The sequence below is a fragment of the Mixophyes fleayi genome, chromosome 6, assembly GCF_038048845.1.
Source record: "Mixophyes fleayi isolate aMixFle1 chromosome 6, aMixFle1.hap1, whole genome shotgun sequence".
NCBI lineage: Eukaryota > Metazoa > Chordata > Amphibia > Anura > Limnodynastidae > Mixophyes > Mixophyes fleayi.
The window spans coordinates 131,761,462-131,781,204 of NC_134407.1; positions in this window are offsets into that span (position 1 = coordinate 131,761,462).

Genomic DNA, 19,743 nt, shown 5'->3' on the forward strand with positions numbered 1-19,743 from the left:
TACTTGCCTACTCTCCCAGAATGTCCTGATGCTGTGCCACTTCCTTTGTAAGTGGGCAGGCATGGCTTTGATGGCGCAATTCAAAGTATGCGCAAATCGTTTCATCATGCCCCCCTGCAATTTTCCCATTTCTGGAATCTCTTGGAGGGGAGGTCCAAAATGTAGGCAAGTATGTTTTTGGTCATTTTTATAATTTATACATTTATCATGTATAGATAGATGCCTCTAAATTTTAAAATACATTTTAATTTATCTATCTTGTTAGACTCTAAATGTGATTAGAAAATGTCTATGACCTCTTCATGGATATAGCAATGTGCAGAAACCATTGCTATTCTGGATTTGTTTGTTTAAGTAGAAGTCCAGTATTTATAATCCTGTTACAGCCATATAGCTACTGATGAGTATTAATACTGTATAATATAATCAAGATGCACTTTCTTATTTACTAACGACATGAAATTGAAAGAAACGGTTAATTGTGGCTCTAGATTGATAGGGCTCCATTTGTCATTGTATTTTCATCTGACATAGGACTGGAACAGATGGACAAAGATTATTTCCCTCTGGACTCCCCTTTGGCTACAAATTCCTGCCATAATAAGGTTTGTCTTCCTTGATTTTCCTAAACTCGCCAAACCTGTTCGTTCAGTAGCTGTGGAAAGGTGGGATCACAAAGTGCCTCTCTTCCCAAATCTGCTCTAATTATGTAGGTATTTAGAGAGAAAGCAGAATACACATTATGCCAGATAAATACCAAACATGTGCACTGTGCTTTTAGAAAAAAAATAGTTAAGTAAACATTTGCCATAATTAAAGGAATATGTCCTGTGTGCTTTGTATGTAATTTTTGGCGATCTCTGTGGTTAGTCCAGAATGATGAGAATGTTTTCTGTGTAATGCTGAAGGCATTACAACATATTTGTAAGTCACTATTAAAAAGTGCTGTATAATTAAATGAGCAAACTGAAAACGTTATGGGCCTGATTTATCAAGGAACATAAATTCCAATTTTGTGCATATAATTTGCAAATTTCATCTGCGCATACCCAAAACCAGACTATATGCAACTAAACGCAGCCATTCATCTGCGTACGCAAAGGACACTTACTACAGCCTATCATTTCTGGGAGGGAATGGGACGGGGAAGGGGCATTCGTCCATAGTCAGTGTACAGTAAGGGCGTGCCAAACTGGAGTGCATGCAGCTGCATCCAATTCAAGCTTTGGGCATCTCAAGGGTACTTGGTTTTCTGTTGTATCTCATTTTCCATCTACAGACAGGGCCATCTTAACAGCATTGTAGGCCCTCGGGCAAAGCAGTGCACTGGGGCCCTACCTACACATCCACACATAGGAATAAAAATTAAAATTATTGATAAAATGAAACTTATATTTATTAATACCTTCGACAAAATCAGTGTTTAAACAAAAAATTATGTGTGCTGATTTTGTCTTGCTTATGTATAATTAGTACGGGTTTGTTGTTTTCGTCAAGGTCAAGATGTGTATTCGCAACATCAAGATAGCATGTATAGATTACAGCTGATACTGAGGTGATTAGTCCATCTAAACATTTTTGTTAAGAGAGTTTTACGGTTCTGAATAAATCTTCCCGAATAATCTACAAAAAGTTGGCAAGCCTATGGGGCCCTTATGCTCATGGGGCCCCCGGGCAACTGCCCAGCGTGCCCAAGACAACTCTGACTCCATGGCTGCAAGGCCATGTTGGGACCTGTAATGTCCCAAAGAAACATGTACATACAACACAGACAAAAGTGTAAACATCATTGTGAATGCCATAAATGACACACACATTATTGGTCACCTACATGAAGGACCTGTCATCTGTAATACATTGTGTGATTCAAATAAAGTAGATGATGTAAGATCAGCACCTAAGCACTCTCCTGCAGAGTAGAGTAAACGTGGTTATAACAAGTCCAATGCCCAGCGTACTCTAAAGTAAGAGAGCCACATGGCCAGAAAAAGCACATTTCCATAGTCGGACGCTGTAATACACCATGCAAATTTTACGTGAACGCCTTGCGACCGAATTCATCTAGCTACGTATCTTGAGTTCCTTTCATTGATAACTTAGAGAGTGCGCAGCTCATAAATACGTGCATAGAATACGTGCCCTAATGAATCAGGCCCTCAGTATTTTATACATTTTTGCACTTTATGTGGTGGTAAGAAGCAGACATGATATATATTTCAGTGTTTATATGGCATCCTTCTTTTTTTCTGTGTGATTATAGTATACAGGTAGTATGATTATAGATTATAGTATGTAGATAGATTAGATAGATAGATTATAGTATAAAGGTAGATTTTGTAGCAGAACAAAGACCAAGGTTAAAATCGCCATCTTTGTTTATTGATAATGACCAAGATGGCTCTCTCAATTAATTCATAGCACAAAAAAAAAGAGACAGCGACCTCTGTTAGTCAGATTTTTTGACAAATATTACATTTTTACTGTTAACCTGTACATACCAGACGTGGCACGTGGACCACTTTTGTCTGGCATGCTGGCGCTCTGCAGCTGCCTCACTAAAGCAGCTGAAGATGGTTGAAACAGAGCTCAGAAAGGCCACCATCGGCTGCTTTAGTAAAGCAGCTCTCAGGATTCGCTGTGGAATGGAAGACTGGTGCTGACTTCAAAGTATGAGGCACACTATGCATTGGGATCACAACTATGTGGCCATCAATAATTTGGGGGCAAAACTATGTGGCATTCAATGTATTGTGGGCACAACTGCATGGCATGCAATGTATTTGGGGCTGCTGCATTAAGACAATGTAGGCCCCTGGGCTAAGGGTACTGTGAGACACCCAGTAATTTGTAAAGGCCCCCGTCACTCCTCCATTCAATTAATCTCCCCACCACCAGTCACCTACAGAGATACAGAAAGTAAATACCAGAAACACGGCTGATAAAGGTGAACAAGTAATAGGAAGTAATCCCAGAGAACAAGTGAACCAGTAGCACAGCAGGGTACAGCACAGCAACATACAACAAAAACAATGACCAGCCAGGTATACTGGGATTGGCAGGTATAAATAGAGAGAGAATCCGATGCTGGTGATTAATTAGTGCAGCAAAGCAACTCCTAGTAGTAGGAAAAAGCAGGCACAATAGAAGCACCTCTGGTGGATAAGAGGTTCTGCGAGAGAAACATTCAATGAACACAAATATAAAGTCCAATAAATCCCAGAGGCAGGAGCTGTCAAGTAGAAGCAGCATCCTGACAATGTTGCAGAGGAAGCGAAGCAGATCTGAGGCACTGGGCAGCTAACAGCATCATATTTGCTGTTAGCTGAGCCGGCTATTGCCCAGAAAGTCCATTATGTTAATCCGGCTCTGATTGGGGGCACGACTATGTGACATTCAATGTATTGGGCGCACAACTATGTGGCTTTCATGTATTTTGGCCACAACTATGTGGCAGTCAATGTATTTGGCAGCACAACTATGTGGCTTACTATGTACTTTGGGCACAACTATGTGGCATTCAATGTATTTGGAGGCACAACTATGTGGCATACTATGATTTGGGGGCACATCTATGTGGTATACTATGAATTGGGGCATAATATGAATAGGGACACAACTAAGTGGCGTAATATGGATTAAGGGTACAACTATGTGGCATATGAATTTGGGGTACAATTATGATGCATGGTATGAACTGGGGGCACTACTTTGCCCTAATTTGAACTGGATCACTACTGTGTGGCATAATGTTTATTTGTTGGTTCCAGTACTATTAATATTATGATATTAGCATAATAAATTAAATGCATGCCACAATTAAATGCAATATCCATCTATATATCTATCTATCTATATATATATATATATATATATATATATATATATATATATATATATGAATATATATATAAGGTGGCACACCTGGGCTTGACTAGATTTCAGCTGACACACTGATAGAAAAAGTTGCCAACCCCAACTGTACAGTGTATGAGACGAATGTATATTATTAAATGTTTTTCATTTTTTCAGTTAGTTCTACTTATATCACTGAAAACTTAGAGTTATTGCAAGAAGAACATAAATATATTGTAACAATTTTTATTAGCAACAAATTCACATAAAACAAATAAATTCTGAACACAGTTCCTAAACAGTACTGGAGACAGATATGTAGGATCTGTTCATATAAGCAAGCAGTATATATCACATTGACAGTTTTATTGGCTGCAAACTCGAATGTTTTTTGTTTTAGCAATGTATGGTTTGTCAAGTAACTGACTATTGTAAATGACAAGATATGTCTGTCAGAACTTGTGTAAAGTGCACCTGTCAAGCAGGTTTAAAAATTCAATCTAACATTAATAGTAAGGTCTTGGAAAAAGCCTAATATCAAATAGCAGCTAATAACATAGCTATTTGGTTGTTTATTTTGAAGAAAGACCTATATCCATCAAGTTGAACCCTTTGTCATCAAAAGCACTAGTCCTCAAAATGTGTTGTAAGAGGGGAAATACTTCCTTCTTGACTCCATACTCACTGTCAAACAACCCCATGAATCAATTCAGATTACAGGGCCATCCACCTGGCGGCTGGCAACTATCCAAAGCTTTTTTGTGAAGCCTCTCGCTTTGCCTAAAACATCCATAGGCACTGTTGAAGGACATGCTTTATTGACTAGTATTCATAGGGCCCTCTTTATGGGCCTTACTCATCAAGGAACATAAATGGCGATTTTGTGAATACAATCTGCAAAATCACTTTGCACATGGCCACAAACAGCTCATACGCTACAGAACGCAGCAACAATCATCTCATCAAAATTCATCTTTGAGTGTAAAGGACACTTACCACAGCCGATGATTTCAGGGAGGGAACGGGGTGGGGAAGGAGCGTTTGCCTGTTGTCAGTGTATAGAAAGGACATGCCTATCTCGAGTACACGCAGCAGCGTCCGATTCAAACTCTGGGCATCTCAAAAGTACTTGTTTCTTAACCTCTTGCTTTAGCTACAGGTCTAGTCTAAGTGCCGATTACTACTGACAGGGTCGATTGGGCCACCGGGGGGCCGGACTAGCCCACGGTAGGCCCCGACCATGATCGCTCCCCTCTTCATTGGTGGGGGAGCTGGTAACTTAAAAAAAAATAAAAATCGAAAAAAAAAAAGTCACGTGACCGCGGTGCTTCCCGACTCCAAAGCAGCATGGCAAAGAGTGAAAGGGGGCCAAAGCAGCATGGCAGAGAGTGAAAGGGAGCCAAAGCAGCATGGCAGAGAGTGAAGGGGGGCCAAAGCATCATGGAAGAGTGTGAAGGGGGCCAACGCAGCATGGCAGAATGTGAAGAGGGACCAAAGCAGCATGGCAGAGTGTGAAGGGGAGCCAAAGCAGCATGGCAGAGTGTGAAGGGGGGCTAAAGCAGCATGACACAGGTGATGGGGGATCAAAGCAGCATGGCAGAGTGTGAAGGGAGGCTAAAGCAGCATGACACAGGTGATGGGGGATCAAAGCAGCATGGCAGAGAGTGAAGGGGGGCAAAAACAACATGGCACAGGGTGATGGGGGACCAAAGCAGCATGGCAGAGTGAAGGGGGGCCAAAGCAGCACGGCAGAGTGTGAAGGGGGGCCAAAGCAGCATGGCACAGTTTGATAAAGGGGGGCCAAGAAAAGGGGGAGCAAAAGCAGCATGGAGGGCACAGTGTAATCATAAGGAGGCACATCATGGTGATGAAGGGGCACACTAATGTGTGTGTGATAGCACAGAGGGCTTGTGGCAATGTAATGTGTGTGTGGTAGGTGGTGACTAACTAATGGGTGCTATTTTGTTTGTCGGGTGATGGTGGGGCAATTTTATTTTATAGTGGGGTCTATTAATTTAAGATGGGGTAGTTTGGGCGCTATTAATTGAATGCAGGGCTGAGTTTGAGGAGCATGAGGTCTATTTATTAAATGTGAATATGAATTATTTAATGGCAGTAATGGTTGCGGGGAAAATGTATATTTATTATACGTAAATACTATTAATTTATTGCTGGGGCTGTCTGGAGGGAGGGAAATAGGTTTATTTATTAAATGGGAATACCATTACTTTAATGTTGGGGCTAGAGGAAGGCCTAAGTATTAATTGTGGGTCCTATTGATTTAACGCCGGGACTGGTTGGAATTTTCTAAATGTACCCATTTTTTTTCCAAATAGGGCCCCCAACATTTCAGGATCCAGGCAAGCCTCAACTAAAAAAAACCAGCAGCCACAGGTGGTGAAAGTGTCAAGAACAGGTAGGACAGTCTGTCAAATGTTCTGAGTCTAGTGGAACAATCCCGATTTTTGGTGACTGTTCTGCCCAATCTAAGGGGCAGGTCAAGACTGTGTATTCTTTATATACACACTGCATTCTTTATATACTACACTATGGTGCTAGCTGTCCTTCGTGGGCTGACCACTCCCCATCTAGTGTCTGGTCTTGCCTCTTTGATGGCTGGCCACACCCCTTCTGGTAGGCCCCTAGTGTTGCAGTCCCCCGGTCATGCCACAGTCCGACACTGACTACTGATGACGGCTGTTTATGCATGTTTTTACAGTCAGGAGCATCTGTGAAACAATATTTTATGTAGAGTAGACATTCATAACATACTAATAAATGCATTTAATCTAGAAAAAAGCTAAAAAATGCTTTATCATTAATGCCTATATTATTAACAGGTGAAATTAATTGAATAGTTTTTTCTGTGTGTTCTTTTGTGATTTTATATTCCACAGGTGTATTGGATGTATCCTGCAGTGTCTTTTCTAGTAGAGCAGACCTACCCCCATATTCATCACCATACTTATCTTCACATCCGCTCCTGTTGAATTCAGGTGTGAACCCAATTTACAGACCTAGGGCCTGATTCATTAAGGAAAGTAAAGCAAAAAAATTAGTAGCTTTAAATCTTGGCAAAACCATGTTGTATTGGAGGGGTAGGTTAATTTAAAATGTGAGGACAGATTTATAATTGGGGTAGGGCATGTCCTAGATCGACTTTTAATGTCAGTGTAAAAATAAAGCTATCAAGTATTTGCGTCTTACATGAAAAAACAACCAGTACTTTCCTTGTGTGCCAAATAATAAACTTATTTGCACCCCTTGCATTATAACACGGTTTTGTTCAGTAGAAAACCTACTCATTTTTTTGCCTTACTTTCCTTAATGAATCTGGACCTTTGCACTCAGTATGCATGCCTTGATGAATCAGTCCCTATATTTGTTCATTTATGGCAGAAGCTTATGATTTATTATACTAGGAATTCATACAAAGATTGGAGAAATTGTCTCTGGCAAAAAGATGGAATTAGTTGCTTGTGGTGTCCATTGCAAGCGGTAGTACAATTTTTGTCTCATAGAGAGTAGTGTGGGTCAGAGAACAGTTTTGGTCATCATGGGCACTCAGGTGGCATTTGAAGGTTGATACACTGTATGGTAAAACAGTAGCGTCTTGCATTGTTTAGCTGATATAAAGTGCCCCAAACCTATTAAAAATAAACAAAAATCCACTTACTCCTTTAAATGTGAGAGGCTCTGCAGAATACATCAATGTGTGGAATTCACTGCCACACCTCATCAGACTCTCCGCCAGTCTTGTACTTTGTCTGGAAACCCAATTATGTTTGTTTTATTAAAGGTGGGCAGCCATGGGCCCGTCTTGTAATTGGCCCTATGCATCATCATTTCTAATGGCATACCTACTGGATCGCACAGTGTCGGTTAGTGCAGTTAGGTAATGATTACACCCACAGGCTAGTAGTACTAATCTGCTAACCAGTTTGCATTTTGAATTAACACATGAAAAACGCATTAAAATAAATTTCTACCTTTGTGTACTTTTTTTCTAAATTATACTTAATAGGCTAAAAATTATCAATTTTGAGAAATAACTCCTTGCCTATATTGTTTTATTGGTTACATACACTCTGTAGCAGCAAGGTTCATATACTGACTTATGCCCCCTTTGCCACATTATCTGCCAATCTGAGGGGTTTTGAATGTCCAGGATAAAAATCTTTGCTAGAGAGTATATGTAACCAACAAAATAAGATAGTCTGGTGTCCTTTTTATGTGCACTACTTGGATAGATAGCTTGGATATAAAAGGAAACACAAACAAAAGTGGATAAATAAGTATAAAAATTACACATATTTTGTTTTTCAGTTTACAGGAGTTAAGTTGGGAGAATGATAAAACATGCAGTAATGTAAGGAAAAATGCAGCTAATCCAGTGGAAAAAGGCTCTATTCTGTCAGCTTTAATGTGTCAATTGTATCATAAGAATCAATGTGCTAGGCAATTCATGCACTTTCTAACCTGCTTTTAGCATACTTGCCTACTTTTAAAGGCAGCTGTCTGGGAGGGGGTCCGTCGAGGGGGCGTGACCATGCGTGTTGCGCCGTTAGGCCCCGCCCTGGTCAATCTTAGACAATTTAGGCCAATCGCAGCAGGGGGCATGGCCACGATGATACCCTACCCCCACCCTCTTCCATAACGGAGATGGCTGCATCTGGGATGTTTGCCTTCTCTCTCGTGAGTCAGGGAAAACTCCCAAAAATTCGGGAGTCTCCTGGACATTCTGGAAGAGTAGGCAACTATGGCTTTTAGGCTTCTGGTAAGTATGAATGTAACAATTTGGAGTGACCTCTCTTCAGCTTGGTGGATTCAAGTAGCGTTTGCTGCTTTATCACCTATGAAAATGTCAGTATTGGGCTTAACTTCTCAATAAACAAGGACTATTTCACACATAATGGGCCTGATTCATTAAGGAAAGTAAAACAAAAAAAAATTAAGCAACTTTGCACCTTGGCAAGACCATGTTGCATTGGAGGGAAAGGTAAATTTAAAATGTGGGGACAGATTTATAGTTAGGGTAGGGCATGTCCTAGATCAACTTTAAATTTGAGTGTAAAAATAAAGCTATCAAGTATTTGTGTGCTACATGAAAAAACAGGCAGTATTTAACTTATATATAAAATAATAATCTAATATGCACCCCTTATGTTGTAACATGGTTTTGTCCAGGAGAAAACTTTTTTGCCTAACTTTCCTTAGTGAATCAGGCCCAATGTGCCTGAATAATGTCTGTCTCTAGTACTTCTACTTGGACAATGCCCATCAGCTGCATATTGTATATACTCTGCATTCTGCACTTAAGGTGCCGGATAAGTTGTCTATGTTTGCGCATAGAGAACAGATTAAAGACTGTGTTTCTGTCCTGCTCTGCCCATCACTGGAACATACTGCTTTCAAATGCTCTCAGCTTTTACATTAGGTCATGGGGAAAAACAAGAGATTCACATAAATCTTTTCTTCTTGTGCCTCCGAGAACAAATGTTTTTCAACAGCTTCATCAATCTTTGGGGGGGAAATGAGTAACAATTGCTAATGGTTTAAAGCCATGGGAAAATTGGGGTGAAGAACTTCTTATTTAACCCTCTTGTCGGCTGAGTTTGTGAGTTTGTATGTGTGTGTGTGTGTTGGGGGAGGGGGGGGGGAGGGTTGCACAACAATGGTGGGGTTTACTCTTGTGGATCCGTTTTAATAGTTGGTAACGTCTGTGGAACTCTTGCAAATGGTATATTTGAACAGCAGCAGGTGAAGAAATATGCAGTAGTATTTTAACACTCTTAACAAATTTACTGTTATGTTCTAATTGTATACCCTTTTACACCCTTACCTATGTACATAAACATATACTCAATGATATATGTTATTAAAAAAAGCTCATGAAGCTTATAGAGCCAGAAAAGCCAGCACATTTAATGCACATCATAGCTGCAAATATAAGTATGCGCACAGCACAACCAGGAGGAAGAATGAAAAGTATTACAAGCATTTTGTCCTTGTAGTTAGGGACAGTCTGGCATAGAGCAAAGTGCAGAGTACTTTCATTCTATAACCCATGCTGCTATTTTTACAAGAAGAGAGAGACAGGCAGAGAGAGAGAGAAGAGAGAGAGAAGAGAGAGATAGAGAGAGAGAGACTGACTGCGTGGCAACATCCTTCATTAGCTGCAAGGCTTTATCAGAACCAAAAAGACAGATCTCTAGGTGATAGACTTCATAATACAACTACATTATTTCCGTGCGTGTTTGCCTCTTTTTTTATGCTGCTGATTTAGAGCCTGAAAAATGATGATCAGGGCTAAAGACCAAAGCTCTTTCCCCCAGGGGGTAAGAAATAGACTGAAGGTACACACAAAACAAACTTTTTCTCTGCAAGAGTCTCACCTCTGACCTGGGACATTCTACTCATCTTGGAGCTCATACTTCAAGGGTAAATGGTTCCCCCCTCCTAAAGAATAATATGTATGTGAAGTTAGTGCCTGATTTATTATTTAGTCATTTATGACTGCAATACAAATTGTCTGAATTGTATAAGCAAGTACTTTTTGCCTGATGCTGAGATCAGTCACAATATAGCTGTAATGTATAGTGAATATTATTGATTAGTTAGTGAATGTATCTAATTGTATATATCTCTCCAATTTGAAATATTTATATCATAGTTACCAACATTTGTATATAATTTTCAAGGACACTTTGCTGATTAGAAGATGCAAGTATGTCATACTTGCCAACTCTCCCGGAATGTCCGGGAGACTCCCGCATTTTGTGAGAGTCTCCCGGACTCCCGGGCGAGTGTGGCAATCTCCCGAATTCTGCCCACTTCACTAGGAAGTGCCCCACTTCCTAGTGAAGTGGGCAGAATTAGATCCCAAACGCTGCGATTCCCGGTGAATCGCGGCGTTTGGCCCCGCCCCTGCTGTCAAATGACGTGTTTGCGTCATGACGTCACAGGGGGTGAGGCCAAAATGACGTCATTTTGACCGTCCCGCCCCCTCACGCCCCCCTCCACTGGCTGGCTCCCGGAAGGGAGCTGAAGAAAGTGGGCAAGTATGAAGTATGTTATGCATGGCACAGTACAAAGCAAAATAGAATATATCGAACTGCATCTTATATAGAAAATAACAAATACTTTAATTGACAGTTTGTCAGTTTTGAAAAACATTTTGGTTGTCGTTCCCCATTAAGTTAACAAAATTAAATTCAACTTGGATATTTAAAATGTTTAAAACTTACTATCTCAAGACAAAAAAACTGATTTGTGTGAAATCATGACAAGTGTCTTTGTAAAATGAACTGTTATGGCCTGATTCATGTCTCAACGCAACGTGCCTGTTTATAAATAGAGCATGGAACTTGAGTGTATTTCTGCCTGTATTCAAATCGAAGCAGATTCAGTTTTAATTTGAATCTGGGTGTAAGTATGCTCAGCCTAAATGGTAATTGCCTTACGTAGACAGAACAGATTGCAGTATATGCAATGTTAGGTCACATCAGTTCGTATACAAAAAATAATCTATTATAAAATAAATGAACAACTATTAACAATATAACCATTATATAATAGAAATATGGATTTTCAAAGAAATTTTTTACATTTTTATACATTAAATATATAACTCAAGATGCTTTCAATTCATACTGTATATAGAATGTGTTTTAATAGTCTATCTTACTTGAATTACATTCTGTGCTAGCTGATGTCACGCATATGTAGATTTTAAAACAGAGACTGTACCGTGACAGTCATCACTATCAGTCCGCACTTACACCTGCCCTGTAGTTGGTGCAAATGATACAGCTGAAGACAAGCATACCTCCGAGAAACCCAGTACTTCAATCGGCCACATCTTCATTGGAACACCCTTGTCAGGCCCTTACTCTACATTAGCTGCCAGAGTCCTCCCCTTCCCTCCACTGTTTCACCCCTCAAGTCTGAAGCAGTCGTAAATGTCATTTGCAGACATGAATTGTATGCAATTGCGTACATTGTTGTGAAGTCCATTTCTGAGCATGTGAACAGCAATTTCACACAATATACACCACACAAATGGAGATATTTCTGAACATGAATCAGGTTCTTACAGTGTACTTTTATGAACAGAGGGTGCGGCACAGTCATATTGAATCTGATTTGTGACATAATTCACCTTTGTGGTGATGTGTTACAAATTTGTATGTACCCTCATTTGTCCAGTACGAAGGCATTTTTTGCAAAGGGATTAAAGCACAAAGCATGTATATCTAGTCTCTTAAGTCTAGGCAGAGGTACTAAACATGGTTGTCACCTCTCTTGCATGTTTGCCCTGCCTAAAGAGCCACTAGCTGGTCCAATCCAATCACACTGAACATCCCGGGACTGGGGAAACTGTTGACACTATAGCCCTTATTGTGGATGACATCCTTTCTTTTTGCCGGATGCAGTTAACAATAGTTGATGGCTTTGGATGTTTTTCTGGCCTGAAGATTAACTGGTCTAAATCCATAATTTTCCTTTTCCATCGAGGGAAACCTCAGGACAGAAGGCCTTTACAGTGGAAGCAAAAATGTAAGTAGTTGAATACTTGGAATACTTGGGGATATGGATGTCAAATATGATGTAAATATATATATCGCGCAATATTGATTAAGTTATATATTACATCAAGGCAAAAAAAACATATATGGAGAAAGGTCCATCTGCCCATGTCAGGTAGAAATAACCTAATTAAGATGATAATGCACACCATGCCTCGATAATATATCTCTGGCCCTGTCTTCCAAAATTGAAGAAATACTTATCTTCTTTGTTGTAGGGCATGGGGGAGGGGGAGATTTGGTGGCAAGAGTTAAAATGAGCACATTATATAGGCTGGTGCTTGCAAAGAATTTACTGTTTGGCTGTACAGCTGGAGTTTCTGAGGAATGGGCCAGAGGCTCACCTTAGAGAACACTGCAGTGGAGCAGACAGAGTCCCTACACACCATACTCTAATAGGAACCAGAATATAAAAAAACACATCCCTGCCAGGGGCGGGCTGGGCAGGGGGGCGCTCAGTCCAACCAATGTTAGGGCCCCCACCCGAATGCAATTTTACCTATTTCTTAGCTACGGCCGCATCGCGTGTCATGTGATGCGGCCGCCTGTGCGCCCCCTGGGCTTAAGCGTGCCAGCCCGCACCTGATCCCCGCTCAGTTAAAATAATTTGAACACTTGAGAGAAGAGTTTGCATTACCATATAAAATATTTTATTGATATCTTCAAATTAGACATGTTGTGGAAGCTCAGTTTGATGGCTCCATTCCCATACTGAGTGCTGTGCCGCTTAGTGCAATTTTCCAGAATGTAGGACACCACAAATGAATTGAGATAATATGGGCCTCAGCAGTGTTGGCTGCAAAATGGGCGTAATATATCCTTAACAAAGTCGGAGGTAAAAATGTCGTATTTATGCCCATATGTTGAGCCATATGCATTCTAAGAGCCGCGCAGGTCTGCACCAGTAACATTTGTGCCCAATTTACACCAGACAATTATCTCAGACCCTTATGTTCCACTTATGCCCATATTCTTATCAATTTGTTTTATGTGCAACAAAAGCATAAATTAAACATAAAAAAAACCTAACTAATACAGCAGAAACAACTCCCTATATCCTGTACATAAAATATTTTGCTTAAACATGCACACAAAAGTATGTATGCCTAAGTAACAAAGAAAGTGCCATAAGTGTCAGCAATGCAATTGCAAACAGCTAATCATAAGTGGGACTAGACATCATCTTTTTCATCATCCGCTATTTGCACCTGCCCCTGACCACCTGTGAATAATAAAGCTTTCTCAGGTGTATATATGCATCTTTTTCCTAGACTGCATCTTCTCAATTGCACAAACACACCCTAACTGTACTTGACCTATGTTAGAATGCACCTGCCCGTCTCTCCAGTTGTAAGTGGCAGAGTCTACACGAGTACATATGCATTTAGCAAAGTATTATATGGACACTATGTTAGGAGCTGAAGTGCGATGGCTCACACTATCCTTTGTTCCGCTGTTGCTAAGCAGCTGGGAAACTACCTTGATCCGTCCACCTGCTTGTCTGTGAGCCGCAGCGCTGTCCGCAACAGCTTACACTGTTCTTGTCCTCGGTGGTGCCTTGCAGATGGGTTGCTGTTCTGTTTCAAAGACCTCTGAGTACCTGTGATAACTTTGTTCTCTACGAGAAAGGCAGCTTACTATAGGAGAAGACCTCTCTTTGGTTCTAAGAATTTATCAGGTGTCAATGGGAGCCATAACATTATAACCAGCCCAGGGGGAAAAGGAATTCCTATGGAGACTGGACAACCAAGTTCTTCTCAACTGCTGGCAAGTCAAATCCAGACACTCTTGAAAGTACAGGAGCTGTGAGGTACATTTGTCTGCTATGCAAGCTTCCAGAATTTCGGTAGTGGAGCCTAAATTGAACCTCCCTAATTCTCTGGGGAACGTAATCTCTTCTGCAACTCCAAGAATGGCTGCAAATTGTATTTTGACCAAGACCTAATTCTTCTGGATCTGAACAGCAAAAAGTGAAATTGTTATCTCCCTACTTCAAAAAGACTCACAAACATGGGCTGTCGGTCTTAGTCCTAACCATGCTGCACTACTTAAGGTAGATGCCCCCTTTGAAGCCCTTGGTTTATTATATATATATATATATATATATATATATATATATATTATGCCAAACAAACATCATTCTTCAAATCTTTAATATCTACCCAGTCTTTTAATCCACATCACATTTTTGCCACATTCAAGTCACTTCTCTGCCCACCTGCACCTCCTCCTCCTTCCTCCCTCACTGCCCATGATTTTGCCGCCTATTTCAAAGACAAAATTGACACCATTCTACAAGATATTTCTTAATGCCAAATTCCACTCACTCCACTTACTCTACCCACCTTTACCTACACTCTCCAATCCATCTTTAATTCATTCTCTCCAGTAACTGAAGATGAAGTCTCTGCACCCATCTTATCATCTCACCCTACAACCTGTCCACTCGACCCTATTTCCTCCCAACTACTCAGCTCCCTCTCTTCCACTGCATGCCCACCTCTAACTCAATTCTTAAACCTGTCTCTCTCCTCTGGCACATTTCCATCCTACTTTAAACATGCGCTCGTCTCACCTATTCTAAAGAAACCATCTCTCAATCCAGCCTCTCTCTCCAACTACCGCCCTATTTCTCTTCTCCCCTTTGCCTCCAAACTAGTTGAGCGATTAGTGTACAAACGCCTGCCTCACTCTCTCTCCTCTCATTCCATTCTCGACTCTCTGCAATCAGGCTTCCGCCCCCAGCATTCCACTGAAACTCCTATCACAAAAGTGACCAATGATCTACTTACTGCAAAATCTAATGGTAATTTTTCCATACTCATTTCCTAGACCTCTCTGATGATTTTGATACTGTTGATCACCCTCTTCTCCTACACACCCTTCACTCCATTGACCTTCGTGACACAGTTCTTTCCTGGTTCACTTCCTACCTATCGAACCGCTCCTTTAGTGTTTCTACTTCTGGCACAACCTTCCCTCCACTCCCACTATCTTTTGGGGTCCTACAAGGCTCTGTTCTTGGCCCTTTACTTTTTTCATTGTACATCTCTTCTCTTGGGGAACTAATTCGCTCATTCGGCCTCCAATACCACCTCTACGCTGATGACACCCAAATCTATATCTCTTCCCCTGACCTCTCTCCTTCTATACTATACTTCTATACTATCTCGTGTAACCAATTGTCTTTCTGTTATCTCCACATGGATGTCCCTACGCTATCTAAAGCTCAAAACAGAACTTATTATCTTCCCTCCTGCTAGAGTCGCCACCTGCCCTCAAATCTCCCTCACTGTCAATAACACCACAATTTCCTCAGTCTCCCAAACCCGCTGCCTTGGTGTCACACTTGACTCCACCCTCTGCTTTATTCCACACATCCACACTCTCTCCCAGTCCTGTCGACTCCACTTTAAAAACATTGCCAGAATACGCCCTTTTCTTACTCAACATACTACCAAAACTCTTATCCATTTTCTCATCATCTCCCGTCTTGACTATTGCAACCTCCTGCTATCTGGCATTCCTGACACCCATATATCCACACTTTAATCCATCCTAAATGCTGCTGCAAGACTGATCTTCCTATCTTATTGCTCCACATCTGCTGCACCACTTTGCAAATTCCTACACTGGCTCCCTGTGTCCTCCAGAATCAAATTCAAATTACTCATCCTTACCTACAAAGCCCTCAACAACACCCCTGCATACATCTCAAATCTCATATCAAAATACTCTCCCTCCCACCCTCTTAGATCTACCTCTGACCTGCATCTTGTCTTGTCTCTGATAACCACTCTCATTCCCACCTACATGATTTCTCCTGTGCTTCTCCCCACTTATGGAATTTGCTACCATGCTCAATCAGACTTTCCCATGGCCTTCAAATCTTTAGATGCTCTTTGAAAGCCTATTTCTTTTTTAGAGGTGACCTTATCCTCGATAACACTATTCACACTAATGCACCCTCACAACTATAACCAAAGTCATCTCTGACCCACACTCGCTCCTCTTGTTTCAGCTGTGCCCTCTTCCCCTTAGTATATAAGCTCTCTAATGAGCAGGGTCCTCCATACCCTTTGTTTTCATGTCTCCATTCATTTTGTCTACCTTGTCTGTTCTTGATTTACGTATGCATTGTTTTATGTATGTCCTTGTCTTCTCTACTGTACGGTGCTGCGGAGCACTGTGGCACCTTACAAATCTATGATAATAATAATAATATATGATCATCCCGACAGTGCAGCTTCCGCTGAAAGTCATCAGCGATCTTTCAAACAAGGCCGTACAGCATGAAGGAATACTGCACAGAATTCAGACACTGTTCCACAGACAGTGAATGGAATGATTCAGCTTTGCGCTGCCAATTCTGTTTAGGACTTTCAGAACAGATTAAAGACTCACTGATCCAGTACCCCATTCCAGATTCTTTGAAAAAATTAATGCTATTAGCAATTAAAATAGATGCATTAAAGAAATAAAAATGGATTCATTTTCTTTTTATTCATCACCTATATTTTCTCCTACTGTGGTTGAAATGGTAGAGCCCATACAGATTGAGGCTTACATACTTTCTCTGGAGGAGAAATCCAGGAAACAATCTTTGGGACTTTATTTGTATTGTGATGCCAAAGGTCATATGACCCTCGTCTGCCCCTAAAGCCAGGAAAAGACTAAGCCTGGTGGATTTTGAAGGGGTCCACCTAGGCTTATAATTAATTTCTTCTAAAAATGTTCTTCTTGTACCTGCTTGTCTCTCTTTTAACAATCAAGTTGCTGACTTCTCTGCCTTCTGTGATAGTGGAGCTGCTAGAAACTTCTTGGATATTGGGCTTGCTGAAAGTCTAAAGATTCCTTTCTGCAAGATGGACCCTCCAATCACTGTATGTGGTCTTGATGGTAATCCCCTAGTAAGGGGTAAAATTTTGTACATAACTCCATTTAACAATTTTCCATTACAGCTCTTCATTCTGAGCAATTGTCACTGTATTTAATTAGTTGTCTCACGGTTCCTCTCATCTTGTGCCATCCGTGTTTATTTAATCAAAATCCTGTTATTGATTGGACTAATGGTAAAATTTTTGATTGGGCATCTTCTTGTGCTGCCTCTTGTATGTCCTTACCCATAAGGATGATCCAGTCTTTTCTGCCAAGTCTTCCTCATTCTTACCATGAATTCCTTGATGTCTTCTCAAAAAAAGCAACTGATACATTACCCCCGCATTGGAGCTAAAACTGAGCTACTGAATTAGTTCCAGGGACCAGACTGCCTAAAGGGAGACTTTATCCATAGTCTTGTTCTGAAACTAAGGCCATGGAGAAGTATTTCCAAGAGAATCTCAGTAAAGGCTTCATATGGCCTTCCAAGTCACCGACTGGAGCAGGATTTTTCTTTTTTCCTAAAAAAGATGGGAGTCTTCAACCCTATACTGATTTTTGGGTCCAAATAAAATTACCTTGAAAACTCTTACCTCTTACTTTGATCTCAGTCTTGATTGATCAACTCAAGGGAGCTACCATTTTTTCTAAAACAGACCTTCAAGGAGCATATAATTTAATTTGTATAGAAGAGGGAGATTAGTGGAAAACTGCATTCATTACTCATTCTGAACATTGTAATTATCTGGTTATGCCCTTTGGTCTCTGCAATGCTCCTGTGGTCTTTCAAGAATTAATCAATGACGTTATTCAAGACTTCCTGGGCCATTTTGTCATTGTGTATCTAGATGATATTTGGTCTATTCTTCATCTCTAGAATGACATTGGCAGCATGGTAAGAGGGTTCTTCACAAACTCCGGGAGCATCAGTTATTTGCAAAAATAGAAAAATGTGAATTTGAAGTTGCCAAGGTTGCCTTTCTTAGATACGTTATCTCCCTTCAAGGCTTCTTTATGGATCCTAGTAAACTTCAACCCATGCTTGATTGGGTACGACACACCAGCTTCAAATCCATCCAGAGGATTTCTAGGATTTGCCAACTACTACAGAAGATTAATTAATTCATTCATTCATTCTCAGTTATTGTTGCACCCATCACTAACTTGACCAAAAAAGGGGGCTGACATTGTGAAATGGATTGCTCAAGCCCTGGAAGTCTTTGCTCCTAAAAAGAGCATTTATCTCTCATCCCAGATCTGAATTGCCATTTATCATGGAAGTGGATGCTTCTTATGTTGGTGCTGGAGCTATCCTTTCCCAAGTTGATCCTGTTGATATGAGATTACATTTTTGTGCCTTTCTTTCTCAAAACTTTTTGTCTGCTGAATCCACCTTTGATGTTGATAACTGGGAATTCCTTCCCATAAAGTGGGTCTTCAAAGACTGGAGGCACTGGTTAGAAGGGACCAGTCATACCTGTAACGAACTGCTTACAGCTTGCTGCTTTGTATTGGCAGCTCCTGTCTCCTGGAGTTTTGGACTTTATTATTTGTGTTTCATTTTATGTGTTAGCAGCAGTACCTCTGATCACCAGAGATGCTGCAATTGTGCCTGCCTCTTGTGCTTTAGGAGTTAACCTTCCTGTTCACTAATTATTCCTTGCACCTGGATGTGTCCTTCTTATACTTGTCTCTCCCAGCATTCATGGCTGGTTATTGTTGTCACATCCTGTTGTTACTTGTTGTTCCTGCCTTCTGATATGCTTCTGGTCACCTGCTGCTTGGGATCTGTCCTTACCTCCTGCTTCCCTGCATTAGCTGTGTACCTGGTGGTTTCTGCAAATTCATATTACCTCCTGCTTCTTGCATCAGCTTTGCACCTGGTATTTACTACAAGCTCATGATTACCTGCTATTTGTGCATTTCTGCAAATAAACATAGAGTGTTTTCACCATATTCATGGCTCCTAGCTGTATTCCTGTATTTAACCGTGACAATGTCATCACAGTACTCTCTGCTCACAAAAACTTGCTGTATATCGAGTCCGCTAAAAGACTACATTCAACACAAGCACATTAGGCACTATTGTTTACATGATTCAACCTCATTAATTAATTTAGGCCTGGCTCTAAAAACCTCAAAACCAATGCTCTATCCTGAAGCTTCGTTTTGAACCAAAATACTGATTCTGAACAACTGTCTATTATTCCTATTACTTCCATTATAGCAGGGCTCACACAAGATCTCTCTACCCAATTATCAAAAATGCAAGATCAAACCCTTCCAGAAACACCAGCTCAGCTGTTATTTGTTACTACTGGTCTTAGGAAAGCAGTGCTGTCGGAGGTCCATTCTTGCAAGGCCTCCAGGTACCTTGTAATTGCTAAAATACGAAAACCAATCAATAATTATGGATTGATGGCCA